The 17,343-nt window shown below is 41.3% G+C and overlaps 1 long non-coding RNA gene across 2 annotated transcripts in view; it reads left to right on the top strand.

The window, feature by feature from the left end:
* The first annotated feature begins 711 nt into the window (after positions 1-711).
* Positions 712-17,343, top strand: part of LOC106991666 (uncharacterized) — a 111,090-nt gene continuing 94,458 nt past the window's right edge. For both annotated transcript variants that reach the window (XR_003591920.3, XR_001435884.4), the window contains exon 1: positions 712-1,017. This is a non-coding gene — a long non-coding RNA (uncharacterized LOC106991666). The remainder of the gene's footprint in view (positions 1,018-17,343) is intronic.

Genomic DNA, 17,343 nt, shown 5'->3' with positions numbered 1-17,343 from the left:
TGAGAAATGAACCAGGATATCAACAGATAGCTCATTAAACATTAATACATAAAAACTAAATATCAGTATATAACTAATGTCAGAATAATTTCATCTTTGATAGTGCTCAAAAAGACACTAATTTAAATAATGAAATATTAGTTTTTCCTGTAGAAATGATGAATGATACTATTTGTTGGTGAGGTTGGTTATGGGAGGCTAACATTGCATATACCACTGCTGAAAGTATAACTTTTGGGGAAGGCAATTTAGAAGACGTCTAAATATCTTAAACTGAATTTTTTTTGAGTCAACAATTCAATATTTAGCAATTTATTCCGAGAATATCATTCTATACAAATGTAAGATTGAATGTACAATTATGCTAGTTGAAGTATCACTTTTAACAGTAAAAACAACTATAAAACTGTAAGATGGGATTGGTTAAATAAATGAAGACAAAAAATTTTCATTGACATCTGTACATCAAAATTGGAATCATGCCCTATATATCACTTCATAATTTTATTTGAACAATGGAAAACATGGTTCCACACTGTGGTTAACACCTACTATTTGCTGGCTAACATCAGTTTCTCCTAATTCTTGGTGACAGAGTCCCATGATTCCCTTGGGGAATGTACCATTTGGTTTGATTTTTTTTCCCACCTCCAGGGATAGGAAGCTGGTTGATTAAAGTAACTAATCATGTGGTGTCCTCCTGGCCACACTGATGTTGCAGAGGGGAAAGCATCATGCAAGGAAACATCTAGCAGGGTGTATTTTCTGACTTTTGCTGGAAACTGTTGGGACAAAGACTGACTCAATTCTTATCTGTTTGCCAAGGAAGAGGCAAGCAGCTTTGGGAGCTGCTGGCAGCCATCCTTGCAGCAGAAAGAGGGAGACAAGGTTAAAGCTAATGGAGATGAGAAGTAGAGATGAGAAATGGTGAGAGAAAAACCAGGCTCCCTTCGTAGCCTTGAGCCCGAATGAAGCCTGATTTGAAGCTAACCTTATGTGCCACCTCGAACTCTTCAGGTATGTGAGCCAATAATTTCTTTTCCCCATCCTAATTTTTAAAAACCATTTGGGTAGGAATGTCTATTTCATGTAATTGAAGGCATCCTAACAGCCATACATCTCTCTGTTTCAAACATATAATGTGCTCTATGCTTGGGACATGTTGATTACAATTCAAAACAGCAAGTGACTGAGGAGGAAAGTATGTATTCTGTTGAACTAAAGGCTCTCATAGCCAAATATCAGGATCATTGAAAGATTCCTGGGCTAGAAAGTAAACAATAAATTGTATGCAACTGATTAAATTATAATAGTTTGATAATTAATACTTAATAGTCCAAAATTTTAAAAATTGTTATTATCCTCTGGGAACATTATAATAGTCACTCAGAGCTGACAACTGTTAAGTGGTTCTTTCAGTCATTATTCTGCATGTTTCAATACTGAAGAAAGGGCTAGTTTCAACTGGGACTTTTAAAAATGTTATTATTCATTTTGTTCAGAATGGATATCATGATCTTCCTAAGTTTTCTGGCTAGTTCATTCTCTATTAATATTTGCATTCATTTATTCTATATTAATGGTATATTTGTAGTTTAATATTTGTAAAACATTCCCTTATTTAAGCTTCTGAAAATTTCTAATAATCATTTTAGTGCATAAAATTAATAATCTTTCCAACTATTCATAATTACTCTCCCTACACACACACACACACACACACACACACGTAATATTTATACTCCAGCTGTTAGAATTTCAATATAAAATTCTCTGCAAATAGAGATTTCCCCCTTCAGGTTATATCTAAAATGCTTATGTATATTTTAAGGTAAATATTCAGGTATTAACTGGAATCTTGATTATGTCTTATTCAAGTTACTGACATTATTCTCAGCTAGATGTAATGGTAATCTGTTCCATCACATAATCACTGAACATGCATGACTCCAAGGTTTCCAGATGGTGATGAAATCAGCATTTACCTCTTTCACTTGCCAAGGCCAAGGCCAGAGATGAAACCAAAGAGCAGATTTTGGATAAACACTAACTGAGGCCAAGGTCCAAAGTCGATGTATCATGTATGTATCCTTCTTAAAAGCTACATTTTATGACTGTACCAGGATTTACTTAACCAGTCTCCCAGAGAAAAATGTCTGAAAACACATGCCCCAGAATGATAAGAGTGCTTATCTCTGGGTGGCGGAATGATAGATAATTTTTTTCTCATTGCTTATCAGTATTTTCCACCTTTACTCTAATGAACATGCATTGCTTGAGTAATGACGAAAAAACACGAAAGGCTAAAACTTCTACAATTTAGAATCAATAATAACAACAAAAACCCAATTTACACAAACAACATCACACTTTAAAAAAAAAAACAAACAAACAAGCAGAGGTACATCGGGAAATCCCTTTTGGGAAGACACTGCCAGGGCTTATAATAGTCAGGAAGCTTTTTCTTAAGATGTAGCCTCAGTTCTTCTTGCTATTAGTTAAGCCCTTCATCAAAGGAGTCAGAACAGCTGCTAATCCTCATCTAAATCCACCACCAGATTACATTTCCTTCCCTCTGTCTTCTCATTTTTAAGCTGAACTTTCCTTTTCGTGTCCTTTCACCACACCCTTATTGTGAACAATTGTAGCATTAAGAGTAAAGGAGCAAATTCCTCCTTCAAGGACGTGTTCTTATTCTGTTTTATTGCTTTAAACCTCATTGGAAGAATAACTAAAAAATCTCGTTGAAGATAGGCTTTGGAGCCCCAACTTGAAAATGAATCCTAGAACCTAGCAAATAAGCAGAGCTGGAGTGGTTATACTACTCTATCCTGGAGGCTCAAAGATAGAAAAATCACTTGAGAGAAAGACCCCATCACACACACACACACATTTCCCAGGTATATTCTTTTTCATATTTCCTGCCAGAAAATGCAGCAGAAGTCACTGCCTAACTGTGTTAGGCCACTCACTGGAAGAAAGCACAGCCTTTTCTCAGAGTGGAAGCAGAGAATAAGGATCTGATACATCTTTCCTGTCCAGGCATTTAGTTATTCATAGTCTGATCCAAGCATTGCAGGTTCAAATCCATGCCATGTCTATAGAATTGAAAACACAAAGCAAAGCAAAATGAAAAAAAGTTCGCATTACACAATCACCAGCTCCCTGGTTTTTTATATTGGTCCCAGTTCATGTGGGACCTTAGAGCTAGTTTACAGCAGGGCCTCAGTAAAGAATCGTGGGCATGTTGCTGGATCCATCCTGCCAGGCGGTTGCCTGCAGACGAGGCTTTGTGATGTATACATAGATATACATAGACTTTGAGGACTTAATAAGTGATATTGTCTGGGTTTATTAGAATTTTTCTCTTTCTTGAGCCCCTAAACTTACAGATTCAGGTCAGAGTTTGGGTAGGAGGTAAGGGGCTGTCCACACACATGTTGCTATGATCCTGGCTTCACCAGAAATGGATAAAGTAATGACGTGAACACTCGAGGAACAACTACTTGGATCAGTTACTCATCCTATAACTGTGAAAATGTTACATATTAATTATGAATATGAATGTTGAACTATGACCATAGGTGATAAGCCATTGTTGAATGTCTGAAGATTGAACTCCAAGCTATAATTTTATTTTAGACAGTGGAGTAAATATCCTAACTGGGAGAATTTAAAGCACAATTACATTGTGTCAAAGGACCTGGTGAATTTGCTTGGCATACACACTCAGTGACTCATTACCAAGATCCTGGTCTTTTTCAAAACTGTAATATAAGCCTTTAGGCACAATCTAAAAGAACTCAGAAATCTTTCCAGTTTCTCAGTACATTGCTGTTTTCCTTGGTTTAGGGGGAAGTATAGAGTATATTAATTTAAAGCTGCAATTTAACAGATATAAGCCAGCTGTTCAATCTTGGAAAATATCATATCCCAAGTATTCCACTTTCGTATAAGCTTTAGACTTGGTACAGAAACAGGCAGGGGTGGGAGAGACGATAAGGGTCATCCAAGTCATTGAAATTTGATTACCATCCTGCTCAGAACATTCCAGCCAAATGAATGCATCAGATCATCATCAGCAAAGATGGGGCTATGCCACCAAGGGCTCTAATCCAAAACCAGTAGGACTATGCCCAGGAATTGAGCTCCTGTTGCCCCTTGAGTTCTCTTTAGATGGCTGTTGTCTAGGACCCTTAGTTTATTAAGGTGACTGATGTTGCCAGAGCTGAGTAGAGCAGAGAGTCTGTGCCTTTGCCAAGAGTGAGGCAGTTGCTACGGGAGAGGTAGTCTAAGAGGGGCTCTTGGGCCCAGCTTCTGCAGAACCTTCAGAAGGCAGGCTGATGAGAGTTGACATACCATTGTCCTCTAGAAACCTCATAGGACACACATATTTTTCCAGTAAGTGAGACAATTGCAAAGTTCATATTTCATAAATGCTTAGAAAGAGATCTCACACTCACAAGAAAATAAACTCATAACTAATAGCCCTTTGGGGGGAAAATTGTATTTTCATTTACCATGCTCACATGGCCTTCCACTTAATCTTGAACACTGTTGTCGGAACTGGGCTACAAGCCAGTTCTCAAAATAGCGTAAATGGGAAATATTTAGGCAATCCTTGGGATATACACTAGGTGTGTTTGGTTATTGTAACACAGTTCCCTTTAGTACTTTCAAAGTTATGTGTGATGGATTATGGGGTTTGAGATTATTATAGTAGGTGTCACTTCCCTTGTATGACACAGCTGGATTAGAGGTCACAGGAGTCAGAACTCACTATTGGCAAGATCAGGGTACATATGCCATATTTGGAGAATGTGCTCAAAAATGACAAAATCTTCCAGTGGAGTAGAACACATAAACATATTTAATTCATCTGTAAAATTGATCTCTGAAGTTTTTTGCAGCTCTATTATTATATGGCAGAAACCAATTTTCAAGTAGTTGGTTTCAGATTGTCTATAAAAACAGGGGAAATAATGGTAGGCACCTTGGGTATTAACCTCAGCTTGATATGAGGATTAGATGAGTTAATATATGAAAATGATCTATATTGGTCCCTGGCCCATAGGAGGTTGTCAGGAAGTAGGAGAGGCTGAGATTGTTCTTTTTATTGGTGTGTATCTAGAGCCCTTTTTAAAACCAGTACCACGATGCTCATGCTAGTCCTTCTGTTCCTATACCTCACACACATCCTCATAGAAAATATACATTTCTTTCAGTAATGTTGCTGTTGCTCAAATATCTCCAAATTTTGTCTTAAAAATGAACACAGTTGCTGATAGAATTAAAGCAATTGAGATATGTGCTTTGTAAATGAAAGAGGGCTGTTCAAATGAACAAAAAGTTGGGGATTGTCTGTTGCTAGTGTAGATGCCCTCCACTGAAATCTCCCCAATATCCATTTGTTTTAAAATGTGGTTTTATTATTAGTCTGGCATGCTGAGGCCAACAGATCTGGAAATAACGACCATTGAAAAGGTAGTTTGTCACGGTTCTCAAGAGGAGGGGGCATGTCATTTCTTATAGGGCCACCTGGGGAAGCACCAGAGTTATTCAGGAGACAGGAAGAAGAAGCAGAAATCATGGGCAAGGGCCCTTATCGTGGATTTGTGGGAAGGAATGGACCAGGCTTGGTAAGCAGGCTGGACAGATTAGGATTGGCTAGTTTGAATAATTTCAACAGGTTCTAGGATGTAGGGACTATCCCTAGTTTCCTTGTACCTGGCCCTGGAGTGATTAGGGCAGGGGGATATGGCTCAACCTGTGAGATCTAGGAGAAAGCTGTTAGTTGGCAAGTTTGGGCTCTGGATTGGTTGGTTGTATTTGAATAGTCCTATTTTGTTTATAGAATATCTCAACCTTCTCAATTGATTTAATTATATCAGCAGTTGTCTTCATTTTAGAGACAAAATTTGGAGATATTTGAAGATATTAGATGAAAGACAGTCTCTCAACAGAGTTATTTGCTATCCTTGGAAATTAGCTAGCCTTGGGAGGGGCATTCTCCAGAATCAGCAAGGCCCCTGATGCCAGAGGATTAAGAATACAGAATATAAGAAAATAAAGTTAATATACCATTTCATATTCAGAGCATCTTTACATTCATTGTTTGTTACCTAGGGAGGAGGGCTGAGGAAGTTTAGAGGAAGATGGAAATCTAAAATTTTAGCTGGAGTGGAAGGTGTCTGTCCTTACCTGGTCCCTTGAACTGATTTTGAGATCCCAGTGAATAAAACGGCTTAGTAGCAGACTCTGATGAAGTGTTCCTTATCTAGTCATGAGAGATGTACAGGTAGGTTCAAGTAAAAACTGTGGCATGGAGTTGGAGAGAAAATCATTCTTTCCCATCTTCTCTCCTGGCCTCCCTATATGCTTTGGCCCCTTTCATGTTCAAGAGAAATTAGAAGATTTGGAACTTCTTTCAGTGGTCCCTGGGGTTTGGTGTTCCCAAGATGGACAATAGTAGCCATAGGACTTTTTTGAGCGGTTTTCCAGGCAGATGTAAAAGAAGTGGGAGCCAGAGCAGAGTGAGAATAAGATGAACACATATGAGAAATCTTTTTGGAGATTCCCAAAGAATTAATGCTTTTGGATTGTGGTGCTGGAAAAGACTCTTGAAAGTCCCTCAGACTGCAAGATCAAACCAGTCAATCCTAAAGGAAATCAACCCTGAATATTCATTGCAAGGACTGATGCTGAAGCTGAAGCTTCAATACTTGAAGCTGATTTGAAGAGCTGGCTAACTGGAAAAGACCCCGATGCTGAAAGAGATTGAGGGCAGGAGGAAAAGGGGCCAACAGAGGATGAGATGGTTGGATGGCATCATTGACACAATGGACATGAGTTTGAGCAAACTCCAGGAGATAGTGAAGGACAGGGAAGCCTGATGTGCTTCAGTCCATGGAGTCACAAAGAGTAAGACTTGACTTAGTGACTGGACAACAGTAGCTGCAACAAGAATAACTTGGAGGTCTACCCTATACATCCAAGCCAGTAGACATTTAGGCAAAATTATAGGAGATGACATTATTTTATTTTAAAACATTTTCACTTATTCAATAGTTAACCAATATTCTTTAAGTCCCTTTTATCAGTTACATCAGAAAAGTCATCTTATTTTATAGCTACTTCTAACATTTCCCTTGAAAGTTGCTCAGTCATGTCCAACTCTTTGTGACCCCATGGACTATAGAGTCCATGGAGTTCTCCTAGCCAGAATATTGGAGTGGGTAGTCTTATTCTTCTTCAGAGGATCTTCCCAACCCAGGGATATAATGCAGGTCTCCCATATTGCAGGCGGATTCTTTACCAGCTGAGCCACAAGGGAAGCCCAAGAATACTGGTGTGGGTAGCCTATCCCTTCTCCAGGGGATCTTCCCAACCCAGGAATGGAACCAGGGTCTCCTGCACTGCAGGTGGATTCTTTACCAACTGAGCTATCAGGGAAGCCCTGAGCTGGTTGCTAAAATTGGTACTTTGAAATTGGCCATTGTTAAACAGGTTGATGACTACCTCTCATCCTTTTACTAAACGTGGTACTGTGGGCTAGATCTGCTGAGCAGATGCTAAGAAGAGGCAAGATGTGCAAGGAAAAAGTGGAAGCAAGGAAAGCAGGAAGAGTTTTGAGACTGAGTTGCAGGTCTGACATGTGTGGAAGGAGAGAAGAATGAAAGAAGGCCTGGGTGAGAAGAATGTTGGCCACAGCACAGTTCTGAGAAATGTTCAGCCAGGCTGATGGGGAGCCCTTGAGTCCCATGTCTTGTTGAGAAGGGCCCGCCTGCCTTCATTCTCCTTCATGCTGTCGTTGTCTGGAAACCAAATGGTATAAGTGCAGTGCATCCCAAGGCGCGGTAACTGGGGCCATTAGTCAATTGTGCTCCCAGCAGCAGGAGATCTGAGTGGCATACTTTCACTATTGCCACCTCTGGGATCAAAATAATTTTGACTATTTCCCAAATCAAATTTAGCTTTAACAGCCAAGGATTTGCTACCACTGGAAACAGTAAATGAATGCCCACTGGGCTTTGAAGGCAATTCTGGAAGAAGCATCCTAAAAGCATCCTGAATTTGTAGAATTCCAGGAGGGTCACCAAGGATGACTGAGCAGGTTATGCACTACACAAGGCCATTTGGTCAAGGGATCTGAGATCCAGCCCCCGGTTTGCTCATTAGGCTGCATGCCCTCGGCAAGGCTGCCTTTCCCAGAGAGGTCACTCATTCTTATTTGCATTAATGTTAGCACCAAGACCTGGATTCCAATGTGTTTGTTCAAAGTTCAATCACATATATCAATACTTAGCCAACACACAATCACTTAAATAATAAAGAAGTCAAAAGGTTAGCCAGTTTCTGCGACTGAGTAATGTGGCCAGAAACCTAGGATCTTTTCAGCTTTCCATTCTTTCCAATGTGTTAGATTGCTGTTCCTACCCTTCTTGCCACATGATCACAAAATGGCTGCTGTTGCGCCAGTGTCTATTTTTAATGATTGTATTCAAAGCAGATAGAGAAGAAAGGAGAAGATCACTATCTCACTGCCAGTTACTTTCTTTTCAGAAAGGAAAATGTTTCTCAGCATTATTTCCCTCCCCACGTATCCTCCTACCATACTGACTTCCCTGTATATCTGCCAGAACTGAATCTGCAGAACTGCAAAATAGTTTGAAAAGTGAACAGACACTCTTTAAACTTCTGTAGTGGAAAGTGGATTTTGCCTTCAAAGCAAAGAGAAGACATGACTGGGGAGGCAACTGTATCTGTTATCTATTGCTACAATAATGCTGTATAACAAATCACCCTAACACTTGGTGGCCCAAACAGCAATTTTATTGTTTTTCTCATTAATCTATGGATTGTCTGGACAGTTCTGCTGGTCTGAGCCAGGGCTGGCCAGTCCTAGCTGGGTTTGCTTGTGGATCTGCAGTCAGTAGGTTGATGGGCTAGGGAGGGGCTGACTGGGCTAGACTGTCCTCAGCTAGGATGATTCATCTCAGTTCCAGGTGGCCCTCAGTCTCTATCAGGCTAGCCTAGGTTTGTTCCCAAGGTAGAAGAAAGCATTTAAAAGATAAGGCAGAAGCATACAAGTCCTCTAGAGGCCTAGACACCACATGGAGTCATTCCCCCCATATTAGTCAAAGAAAGTCACAAGGCCAGTCCCAATTCAACAGACAGAGAAATAGGCTTCAACACCCTATAATTGAAGTGGCAGTCACATTTCAAGGGATGCAAATAGAGTTTTTTTTGAAAAAACTGGGGCTATTTCTGCAGTCAGTATACCATAGCAATCAATAGAGTTCTTAATAAATGAATGTAATGAAAAATGAAAGTGTTAGTCACTCAGTCATGTCGACTCTTTGTGACCCCATGGACTATAGCCCACCAGGCTCCTCTGTCCATGGAATTATCCAGGCAAGAATACTGGGGTGAGTTGCCATTCCCTTCTCCAGGGGAATCTTCCTGACCCAGGTATCAAGCCCAGGTCTCCTGCACTGCAGACAGATTCTTTCCCATGTGAACCACCAGAGAAGGCTGTGGACAAAATTTAACCTCTCAGCTTCAATTTCCCCAAGTGCAAAATGGAGATAATAATAAAATCTAACAGGGTTTTTCTGAAGATTATATAAGTATCAATCTATATCAAGGAACTTATAAGACTATCTTCATTTGGTAAGCTACCATATATTAATACTAACTGATGTTAGCCCTCATGTTTATCGGCCAATGGTTGATCATCGCAACCCTGGTCTCAAGTATCTTATTGACAGAGTCATAACCAACTGGAAATTCTGATGTTTAGGACAAAGAGCAAGAATTTCATCCTCACATTTTGTTAAATTCACTTTTCAATTTATAGCACTATTCATAGATCGGTCTCAGAGACAATGTTGTTTGGGGCTATAATTTAACCAGTTCTTCTTGCTAACTAAGATCTACCTCTGTTGTTTCCATCCACTGAAAAGGGGATCATGTTCTACTATCATGTGAATGTCGCTAATATTTAAATTACATACTCCCTTTGGATCCTCACAGACTCCTAGTTAGCCTGGCCCAAGTTGCTACCCTGCCTTCAGGATGTGCTGAATGGAGCAGCTGGGGAAAAGTGGGGGAGAACATTTGCTGAGAGCACAGCTTTGCCCATGGGGCCTCTGCTTCTCTAATAGTCAGGCAGGAGGCCTAAACAGAGCACTGAGTTGAGTTCAGGCCAGTGTAGCTGTCTACAAAGTTCCCTGCTCCTCCAGGGCCAGATAAAGGAGGAAGCAGATTAATCTAGCACCCAAGTGTGAAACAAACTCATCTGACCTTGACCCACAGTTAAGAGTACATTGTCTGGAGGTGGGGTGGGGGGTGGGGTGGATAGGAGGAATAAGTTAAGAGTTTGGGATTAACAGATACACACTACTATATGTAAAACAAATGAACTACAAAGATGCATTGTATAGCACAAGGAACTCTATTCAATATTCTATCAGTTCAGTTCAGTCACTCAGTCGTGTCTGACTCTGTGACCCCATGAATCGCAGCACACCAGGCCTCCCTGTCCATCACCAACTCCCAGAGTTCACTCAAATGCACGTCCATCGAGTTGGTAATGCCATCCAGCCATCTCATCCTCTGTCGTCCCCTTCTCCTCCTGCCCCCAATCCCTCCCAGCGTCAGAGTCTTTTCCAATAAGTCAACTCTTCGCATGAGGTGGCCAAAGTATTAGAGTTTCAGCTTTAGTATCAGTCCTTCCAATGAACACCCAGGACTGATCTCCTTTATAATGGACTGGTTGGATCTCCTTGCAGTCCAAGGGACTCTCGAGTCTTCTCCGACACCACAGTTCAAAAGCCTCATTTCTGCGACACTCAGCTTTCTTCATAGTCCAACTCTCATATCCATACACGACCACCGGAAAAACTATAGCCTTGACTAGACAGACCTTTGTTGGCAAAGTAATGTCTCTGCTTTTAAATATGCTATCTAGGTTGGACGTGAGTTTGAGTGAACTCCGGGAGTTGGTGATGGACATAGAGGCCTGACGTGCTGCAATTCATGGGGTCGCAAAGAGTCAGACACGACTGAGCGACTGAACTGAATGACTGACTGAGGTTGGTCATAACTTTCCTTCCAAGGAGCAAGCGTCTTTTAATTTCATGGCTGCAATCACCATCTGCAGTGATTTTGGAGCCCAAAAGAATAAAGTCTGACACTGTTTCCACTGTTTCCCCATCTATTTCCCATGAAGTGATGGGACCAGATACCATGATCTTTGTTTTCTGAATGTTGAGCTTTAAGCCAACTTTTTCACTCTCCTCTTTCACTTTCATCAAGACGCTTTTTAGTTCCTCTTCACTTTCTGCCATAAGGGTGGTGTCATCTGCATATCTGAGGTTATTGATATTTCTCCCACCAATCTTGATTCCAGCTTGTGCTTCTTCCAGCCCAGCGTTTCTCATGATATACTCTGCATATAAGTTAAATAAGCAGGGTGACAGTATACAGCCTTGACGTACTCCTTTTCCTATTTGGAACCAGTCTGTTGTTCCATGTCCAGTTCTAACTATTGCTTCCTGACCTGCATATAGGTTTCTCAAGAGGCAGGTCAGGTGGTCTGTATTCCCATCTCTTTCAGAATTTTCCACAGTTTATTGTGATCCACACAGTCAAAGGCTTTGGCATAGTCAATAAAGCAGAAATAGATGTTTTTCTGGAACTCTCTTGCTTTTCCCATGAATATCCTATAATAACCTATAATGGATAAGAATCTGAGAAAGGATATCTATATACACACATGGGGTCACAAAAGAGTCTGATACAACTTAGTGACTAAACAACTATATATATATATATAATCCATATATATGTATATGAATGACTTTATTATACACCTGAAACTAACATAACATTGGGTCAACTATACTTCAGTTAAAAGAAAGAGTACAGTGTGCAGTTTTACAGTTGTCGGTGCATGTGTGCATGCTCAGGTGCTTCAGTTGTGTCCAACTCTTTGCAACCCCATGGACTGTAGGCCACCAGGCTCCTCTGTCCATGGGATTCTCCAGGCAAGAATATTGGAGTGGGTTGCTGTGGCCTCCTCCGGGAGATCTTCCTGGCCCAGGGATTGAATCCAAGTCTCTAATGCCTCCTGCATTGCAAGGTGATTCTTTATTGCTGAGCCACTGGGCAAGCCCACAAATGTTGGTACTCATGTACAAATATGTGTGCATCTGTATTAACCATACAGTACACAAACGTATGCACATATAGAAAACTGAGGCAAAAGTTCACTAGAACAACATTTACTTTTGTATGTACCATGCCCTCTATATTTTCTCTTCTATTACATTCTTTTTTATTTCATTTTAATTTTTTGAACTATTACTCACAACCCATTAAATTGGCCAGGGAATGCTGTTTGAACCAAACTGTTTTGAAAAGCAGTGACTTATGTGGCATCATGTAAGGAGCATTGAGCAAAACTTTTCTCTTTTCCAGAAGTTTTGTCTATTTCAAGATTTACCAAGAGGGCGGTATCTGAAGGCTCTGTGGCTAAAGCAGTCTTGCATGATGGTTAAGAGCAAAAAGTCTATAGGGAAAAATGCTTGGGTTTAAAACCTGTTTCAGGCGCATTCAGTGCCTGCATGCTCAGTCATGTCCAACTCTTTCCAACCCCATTGACTGCAGTCCCCCAGGCTCCTCTGTCCATGAGATTTCCCAGACCAGAATACTGGAGTGGGTTGCCATTTCCTCCTCCAGGGGATCTTCCTGACCCAGGGATCAAACCTGAGTCTCTGGCGTCTCCTGCTTGGCCACTTGTTAAAGGACCCTAGCAGAGTTACTTAATCCCTACCTAGCTTTAATTCCCTCCTGAAAACATGGGGATGATATTACTCCTTCATTACAGTTGTGAAGATGAAGTGAAATCCCTTGGCATAGCACTTAAACATTATCTATTTCTATTACCTCGAGAGGTGCTGTCAACCTTTAACCCTCCGTGAAGCTGTGTTGTCCAGTTTTTTCCTAGTGGAGAACTAGCTGGCAGAGTGGTACACAATGGGATTCAACATAAATCTTGGTACAGAAAGAATAGCATACTGGGGGAGTCCTAGAGGTGACCAGCCAGAGAAGGCAATGGCACTCCACTCCAGTACTCTTGCCTGGAGGATCCCATGGATGGAGACGCCTGGTAGGCTGCAGTCCATGGGGTCGCTAAGAGTCAGACATGACTAAGTGACTTCACTTTCACTTTTCACTTTCATGCATTGGGGAAGGAAATGGCAACCCACTCCAGTGTTCTTGCCTGGAGAATCCCAGGGACAGGGGAGCCTGGTGGGCTGCCATCTATGAGGTTGCACAGAGTCGGACATGACTGAAGTGACTTAGCAGGAGCAGCAGCAGCAGCAGAGATGACCAGCAGGCGAGGGACAATGAATTAGGGGTGGAGTTGGTGAGGGAAAGATGTCTCACTGACCAGGAGAGGTTCTGCAGAAAGCATCAGGTGGGGGCTGGCAGTTCTTGCGCAGATGTGCCTAGGACTCTGATGCTGTGTACATGCTCAGTTGCTCAGTTTTGTCTGACTCTTTGCAACCCCATGGACTGGTAGCCTGCTCTTCTGTCCATGGAATTTTCCAGGCAAGAATACTGGAGTGGGTTGTCATTTCCTGCTCCAGTGGGGTCTTTCCAATCCAGCGATCAAACCATGTCTCCTGCATTGGCAGCTGAATTCTTTACCACTATGTCTCTGTGATGCAGGTGTAGAGCCCCTCTTTCTACAAGACTGGCTCTATGTAGTATGAGGTTGGCCAAAATTCCATAAAATGGCTCTAGTAGCGCTTAGCAGTTTTCTTTAACTTCATTCCAAACTGTTTTCTTAGGTTGTAATGTGACAGCTGTCATATCAGCATGAATTTTAAATAAGCTTATCAAAACAGGTGAGTTTTTTGAGACTTTGTCGGTGGCCCAGTGGTTAAGAATCTGCCTTGTAATGCAGAGAATGAGAGCTTGATCCCTGGTCAGGATCCCTGTTTGGGGTAGATCCCACATGCTGTGGGCCGACTAAGCCCTAACATCTCAATTACTGAGTCCCCATGCCACAGCTAGAAAGAAGTCCACACTCCGCAGCTAGAGAAGCCCATGCACTACCAGGAAAGATTCTGCATGCCACAAGGAAGATTCCACGTTGCCACAACTAAGACCTGATACAGCCAAATAAATACTTCTCAAAAATCGGTGAATTTTTTGTAGCCATTTTAATATTAAAAGTTGGAAGGAAAAACCCCAACATTTTCAGCTTATTATGCTTTATTATTTCAAGAAAGGTAAAAACGCAACTGAAATACACACAAAAAAGATTTATGTGGTGTATACAGAAGGTGCTATGACTGATCGGATGTGTCAAAATTGATTTGCGAAGTTTCATGCTGGAAATTTCACTCTGGACGATGCTCCATGGTGGGGTAAATCAGTTGAAGCTGATGCGGATCAAATCAAGACATTAATTGAGAATAATTAATGGTATACTATGTGGAAGATAGCCGACATATTCAGAATATCCCAGTCAAGCACTGAACACCATTTGCACCAACTTGGTTATGTTAATTGCTTTGATGTTTGGGTTTCACAGAAGTTAAGTGAAAAAATCCTTCTTGACCATATTTCTGCATGAGACTCTCGACTGATATGTATGTAAACATTCTGTTTTTAAAACAAATTTTGACGAGTGATGAAAAGTGGATACTCTATAATAATGTGGAATGAGAGAGATCATGGGATAAGTGAAATGAACCACCAAAGGCTGTGATTCATCATCCAAAGAAGGTGATATTATATACATTGTGGGACTGGAAAAGAGTCCTCTATAATGAGCTTCTTCCGGAAAACCAAACAATAATTTCAACAAGTGCTGCTCCCAATTAGACCAACTGAAAGCAGCACTTGATAGAAAGCATCCAGAATTAGTCAACAGAAAGTGCATAATATCTCCTCAGGATAACACAAGACTGCATGTTTCTTTGATGACCAGGCAAAAACTGTTACAGCTTGACTGGGAAGTCATGTTTCATCCACCATAATCACCAGACATTATACCTCTGGATTTCCATTTATTTTGGTTTTCACAAAATTCTCCTAATAGAAAAAAAATTCCATCCCTTGAAGACAGTAAAAGTCACCTGAAACAGTTGTTGGCTTGAAAAGATATAAAGTTTTGAGAAGATGGAATTATGAAGTTGCTAAAAAATGGCAGAAGGTAGTGGAACAAAAAAGTGAATATGTTGTTCAATAAAGTTCTTGGTGAAAATGGAAAAGGTGTCTTTTGTTTTTATTAATACTTAAAAGCCAAAGGAACTTCTTGGCCAACGCAATAACTCAGTGCAGGAACCAAAGTCCAATTCTAGGCAGTTTAGATTGTAACTGTTAGGCTGCACTTGTGGAAAATTGAGTGCTGTTAAGGCTATTAAAGTTCTGGACTATTGATTGTGGTCATCGACGAGGCTTGCTGTTGGTAAACACTGGGGTAGGCCCCTGCAAGGATCCCCAGTCCTTTGGCTAATAGCACCCCTGGGTCTGAAGCATAAGCTTTCTTGGTGGAGTCAGAAGGATCTCAATTTTTTTTTCTAAAGACTCAGAAGCAGCAGGATGGAGAAAGGAACCACAATCCCCACCCTATACCACAAACCCCACCCAATATCCCTACACCCCTCTGGCCCCTGGGGCAATTTCCAATGACAACCAAAACTGTTCCAAATTTAACATTTAAAAACTTCTTTGTATTGTCTTGATTCATTAAATTGCCATATTTCATGTTTGTCTGATCACAAAATTACTTTGCTATTAATATATTTGATCTTATAGACCTAATTAAGAAAAACAGGCTTTCTTAGGACTTCCCTAGTGGTCCAGTGGTTAAGATTCTTTGCTTCCACTGCAGGCGGTGCAGGTTTGATCCCTGGTCAGGAAATTTCTGCATGTCATGAGGTACAGCAAAAAAAAAAAAAAAAAAAAAAAGATGAACAGGCTTTCTCTGCACAGAACAGCCTCTATCAGACTATATCTGGATCTTATGTTTATTGGTTATTTATTGTTGTTTAGTTGCTCAGTTGCGTCCGAGTCTTTTGCAGCCCCATGAACTGTAGCCCATCAGGCTTTATACAATCTCTTCAAAGCTAAGCTCAGGGACATTTCTGCCCTGGCATTTCTGTCTATTCCATATCCCCTCTGGGTAGTCATGTCCTTTGGTCCAGGCTCCTTTCTTGTTGCCCTAGAGTCTAATTTTTATAGATTCCTTCCTGGGAGTAATACGTCTTTCCGCTTCCACTTTTCCTTGTATCATAGCTCCTGATCTGCCTCTCACTCTCTTGTCTAATCCCCACTCCTTGCCTGGGTCACCCCAGCCAGCTCTGCCTTTGGCCACCCACAACCCAAGTGTTTGCATTAGTGGGCTCGTTTATCCCTTTTCCTGTTACATAGCTAGAAGAAATCCCAGGTAGATCAATCACAGTTTTGATCTTAACAAAATACAGTCCCTCCCTCCCCTGTATCCCACACCTGACCCCACAACACATGTAAAAAGTCCAGCATGAAAGTCAGAGGTGGGGAAAATAGGAGCCAGCCCCGATGAATGTGCACTTTGGGAAAATGCTAAGCGCCCTGTGTTTATCTTTCAGCAGGGCAAAGGACACGGGGCGGGATGGGGGAGCTGTCATGCACAAAGATATCAGCATCAAGATGAAAAACTGAATCCCCTCCTCGAGGCATTCCACCTGCCTTGCAAACAGTTGTTTAAGTAGGTAAGACCTCCCAGATCCTGGAGAGAAAACTGCACCTTGTGCCTGGAAGACCTTTCAGGAGCACAGCTTGTGTGGGCATTTTGAAGGCTCCTCTTTTCTGTTTCCTGCAAACTGTTAACAAAGCTTTTACAGAGAAAGAAATATGCAATCTAGAGCCATCAGCCTGGAGTTTTACCAAAAAAGACCAAAAAAAAAAAAAAAATTGCTGACTACTGGCTCCTCAAAGGCTGTCGGTCAGTCAGCTCAGTCGCTCAGTTGTATCCAACTCTTTGCGACCCCAAGGACTGCAGCATGCCAGACCTCCCTGTCCATAGATGATATTGACTCAGTTTTAACATTATAATTGCTTGCCAGCCTCAGGGCAATTTCCCTTTGAAGTAAGGGACTCTACCATCCAGGGCCATCTGGAGGGGCAGCAAAGGACATCCATATGGCAAGTAAGGGTGAAACACACAGGACCTTGTCCAATCTGCTGTATACCGGTTTTTGTTTCAAGATGGAAAACACTAGGTAGATGTGGATTCTCACCAGGGGAAGGCCAGCCTGTTATCTCCCCTGAACCCTTGAA

Source organism: Ovis aries, chromosome 16, assembly GCF_016772045.2.
Source record: "Ovis aries strain OAR_USU_Benz2616 breed Rambouillet chromosome 16, ARS-UI_Ramb_v3.0, whole genome shotgun sequence".
NCBI lineage: Eukaryota > Metazoa > Chordata > Mammalia > Artiodactyla > Bovidae > Ovis > Ovis aries.
Note: the sequence above shows the minus strand (reverse complement) of the source record. Positions and strands in the feature narration are given on the sequence as shown.